The sequence below is a fragment of the Hydra vulgaris genome, chromosome 04 (genome assembly GCF_038396675.1).
Source record: "Hydra vulgaris chromosome 04, alternate assembly HydraT2T_AEP".
Taxonomy (NCBI): Eukaryota; Metazoa; Cnidaria; class Hydrozoa; order Anthoathecata; family Hydridae; genus Hydra; species Hydra vulgaris.
The window spans coordinates 38933573-38938696 of NC_088923.1; positions in this window are offsets into that span (position 1 = coordinate 38933573).

Here is a 5124-nt window from a genome sequence, read left to right on the forward strand (position 1 = left end):
TAAACGTGAAATGATTTCGTTTAAAACTCGATTGCCCATTAGTCTAACAAGTTCTTCACAGACAGTAGATGACTAATAGTTTGTATGACCAGAACCACGACTGGCAAGATTTTTTATTTGTTGTCCTAAGAAATCATCGTATTCTGCCAAAAGTTCTAGTAACCCTAAATAATTGCCATTGTTAGGCGATCAAATTGTTTCATTATCTCCACGAAGAGCGAGGCCTCGTTCACATGCAAACTTAAGCAGACTGATTAGTCGTTTAAGCAGACTACGCCAAACATGTTTATGCCAATCCATTTAATGGGCAAGTTCAGAGTCTATACATCAAGCTTTTTTAGCACAACTTGCTGTTTTCCAAACAGCTTCAATATGATCTTTGGATTGCTCATGTGAACTGAGTCGATCCGTAGCATGTTTCCAATCACAGAAACCATCGTGTGTAGATTGGGATCTCATAGTACTCAAGAATTTACAGAAAAAACAGTAAACTCGACCATTTGCCGGAGAAAAGCAAAGCCAAAAACGTTTTACAACTTCTCCATTGCGATTCGATCACTGAAACATTGTTGGTGTACATTTCCGACTGACGCTGTTTGCAGCTTTCTGGATTGCCAATTTATCATTCAAAGACTTGACATCACAGTGGTAGAGATCCATAGGGTCTCTGCCAGCCCAGTAATTGATGAATTCTGCTGTGATTTTTTCCGGACACCTGCTGATGTCATCAGCTTGTATATTCATTTGACTGCCTTGACATTCAGGCAATTCTTGCTCTAAAGCAATGTCTGTTTTTTCAACATTCTGGCTGTCCTCGGGATTTTTGTAAGCAATAGACATACTGCATGATGAAGCTGGTGTCTCATTTTCTGTAGCTGATTGACCAATTAAGAATTTAGTAATTCGAGGTGTTTTGTTCAAATCTCGAGCCTCTCATTCAGAACGATCCTTTGATGCTTTCCTTTTTGCAAATAAGTTTATATTATTGTTAAAAAATAGTGATTGGTGATACATAATAGCATAGAAACTTTGCCTTGAATGGAAGTCAAGAACTCAGCATGATATTAAAATTGAATATGAATTAAAAATTACAAAAAGATGAGAATTATTTGAACAGTTTTAAATTATAATTTGATGATTGCATGCAGTTAACATTTAAATAAGGCTTTGAATGTTGAAATTCAAACAACTAGTTTCAATTTCACATATTTATATATTATATTCAAACTTTGAATATAATATATAAGTTGAATATAAACAAAAGATGATTTCTCATATAATATTTTATTTAGATAAATATATTACTTTTGTTATACAGTTTATCATGGTATGTGCCAAAAAAATTTGTATGGTTGGTATTTAATTTTAGGTGCTGTTACTTTACTATAATTACATTACTTTATTGTCATTGATACGTATTTTAACTCCACAAACCACAAAATACATGCATAAAAATTCTATAACAATTTTATGTGGAGGCCCCTAATTGTGGAGGCCCCTGGGTAAATGCCCACAATGCCCACCCCTAATTCCCGCCCTGTGTAACTACATGACAGACAACTTTGTAGAGAGTATTTAAAAAATGAGTCTCATTTTTGAACATGTCCTGTTTTGGTTCAAATACGTGAAAAGAAAATGATTTTTAGCGATCATCTTTAAATAGTAATTATTGCCCTATCTCTGTCCTCTCCACATTTTTTCTAAGACAAAAGTCTTAGAACGTATTATGTACAATAGATTATACAATTATCTTCATTCTAATAATTTTTTATACAACTATCAATTCAGCTTTAAAAGAAATAATTCCAAAGAACATGCAGTTATCCAATTTGCACGTGAAATCTCTAATTCTTTTGAAAAGTCTAAATATACAATAGGTGTTTTTATCGACCTTTCGAAGGCATTCGATTCTGTCAATCATGAAATTTTACTACAAAAGCTAAAATATTATAGAATAAATTGCAAAGCTATAAAATGGTTCAAAAGTTATCTATCCAACCGTGAACAATTTGTTTTCAGCAATAATGATCATCCAAATAAATTTCTAAATACATTATGTGGCGTTCCACAAGGTTTCATTTTGGGACCACTATTGTTCATGATTTATATAAATGATCTAAATAAAGCCTCGAATTGAATGAGTATCATGTTTGCTGATGACACTAACTTATTCTTTTCTTATAACAACATTTACAAACTCTTCTATACTATAAATGATGAACTTAAAACCAAATGGTTTAAATGCAACAAACTAGCTCTTAACATTAAAAAAACAACTTGGGTTCTTTTCCACCCAGTCTCTAAAAAAGTTTATTTACCGCGAAGTTTGCCTAAAATTTTTATTGATGATGTTGAAATAAAAAGACATAATGCAACAAAGTTCTTAGGCGTTTTTCTTGATGAAAACATCACATAGAAAACGCATATCGACTATATTGATACAAAAATTTCTAAAAATATTGGAATTTTAAAGCGTGTCCACGAAATAAATGTGAAAGAATAAGCACGTCTTTTTTTTTCCAGTGGTTGTATTCAAATCTTTTTAATTGTTTTGTATTTTGTTTACAACGTGTTGTGGTTTCAAAAAAATATGTTTTTGGATTTAACTTGAAATTAGTTTTAAAAATAACAAAAGAAGAAGACGTAAGAGAAAAAATTATACACATATATTTAAAAAATCCTAATAGTAGCTACAATTCGATAGCAAAACTGTTGCAAATACATCCATACACGTGTTAGTCGTGTCGTTCAACATTTTTCTCAAACAAAATCGATCAAACGCAAATCTGGTGGTGGAAGAAAGAATGGTTTTAAAGATATAAAACTAGTTAGAAAACTGGTTAACAGTTATAAGAATAACCCAAGCCTTTCACTAAGGGAACGCGCAAAAATGTTTGGATTTTCTCATAGTTTTGTTGCAAAAGTTAGAAACAAATATGGATTTTATTCTTTCAAAGCACAAAAAGTGCCCAACCGTTTTGAAACTCAACGAAAAAGTGCAAGAACCCGCGGCAGAAAGTTGTATGACAATTTTATTTCTGAAAATTTCTGTATTATTGAAGACGATGAAACTTATATCAAGTACGATCATCAACAAATTCCTTGTGCTATTTATTATATTTCCAAATATAGAGGAAAAGCAGATAAGAAATTTAAATTCGCAAAACATGACAAGTTCGCTAAAAAAATTTGATTTGGCAAGCTATTTGCAGTTGTGGCGAAAAATCAGCATTTTATATTTCTCAGTCAAATATATGTTAAAGAATGTTTACAAAAACGCCTTTTACCTCTCATTAAATCACACAATAACAGACCTGTGTTCTGGCCTGATTTAGCTTCAATTCATTATTGTAAACTACCTATGGAATGGTATAAAAAGAATAACGTGAAATTTGTGTCTAAAACAGAAAATCCTCCAAAGTGCCCAAAATTGAGAGTTATCGAAAAGTACTGGGTTATTTAAAAAAAAAAATGAAAAAAACAAAAAATCTTTGCGGAAACATTAAAGATATTAAGATATCATTTAAAAAAGCATCAAATAGTTTTGATTCTTATTTTGTGCTCAAGTTTATGGGTACCACTAAAGCAAAAGTACACGCTTTATGTAAAACCAGAATATATTTATGTAAAAAAAGTCTAACTAAACTTTACCACTCTTTAATTCATAGTTATTTAAATTATGCTAATGTTGCATGGGGAAGCACTGAAAAAAGTAAGTTAAAATGCCTTTATCGCCGTCAGAAACATGCGATCCGTTTAATAAATTTTGCGGATCTATACACTAAGCTCATACAAATTGAGAACTTTCATTTCACTTTTTATTGAAATGAAAGTTCTCAATATGTATGAGCTTAGCGCTTTTAATGTTTTGTACTTAATATTTATGTGGAGAAATCTTTACCCGTTTTTAAAGATCTCTTATGTTTGAAACCAATAAATTAATATACACTTAGAAACAATGATTTTATACATGAGCCTTTTTGTCGAACCAAGTTTAATCAGCTTTGTATTGCATATCGTGCACCCTATCTTTGGAATAAAATTGCTTTATCCAATTTCGACGAGCATTTTACTTTTCCCATTTTCAAATATAAACTGAAAAATTTAATTATCTTTATGGATGATGTAGTCAGGTTTTTTTAATTGTAATTTTATATTTTCTTTAAAACTTTTATTGTTAACTACGTTTTATTTTGTTAATTATGTATTGATGTAGTTTATATACACACGCTTGTAAAAGGTTCTGATGATAAGATCAATATGATTATCTTTCAGTAACCTTGTTTGTGTTTGTGAAAGTAATTTATTTACTACAACAACAAATGTTAACTAAAAATAAATAAAAAAATAAGTTAACCCAATTAGAAGATATATTGACTTGAGATTAGCAGTTAATGTCACACTCCGTGTATTAATGACCTCTTTTAGGAAAGGTAACTTTAACGAAGTGAAATCTTTTTCAATGTTGAATCGTGTCATCCAGACTTTAAGACTATAACTTTAATTTTGACCCCACATCACAAAACATGTCTATGTTTTTTACCAATGGATTTACATGATAAATAAAAAGAATGATTTAGTATTGCTATTCTTTTATCACCAAGGCAACAACTTCTTCATAACTCTAGACGACTTTTTTAGCATACAAATGTAAAAGGTAAATGACATTTTTTATAAAAAAAATTATTACTAGAACTATTTACCACAAAAGTTTTTTTGAAAAAAATAAATATAAATACGAGCTGCGTATGGATGATAATTATATTTAAACAGATTATGGTTCTAGGTTGCATGTCAATCATTGTACAAAACTATGATTAAATTATATTTGATTTTTTATGAATTATATATATTACATTATAAAAAATATTTTTTTTTTAGTTTCTTATTTTTAATTGTTAGTTTTCAAGTCTTGTGCTTCTATACAGAGGCGTCTGGATGGGGAGGGGGGAAGCGTAGGGGTACTAAATTTTCTAGTCGGCATATTGGACGCTGGAGTCGGCATATTTGGATCTAGAGTTGACAGTCGGCAAATGTCAGCTAAGGAGAAGCTTTTTTTTTTTAAGATCTAAGTCGGCAACAAAATTTTTGGCGTCAATCGGCAAAGAATAGATACATCACCTC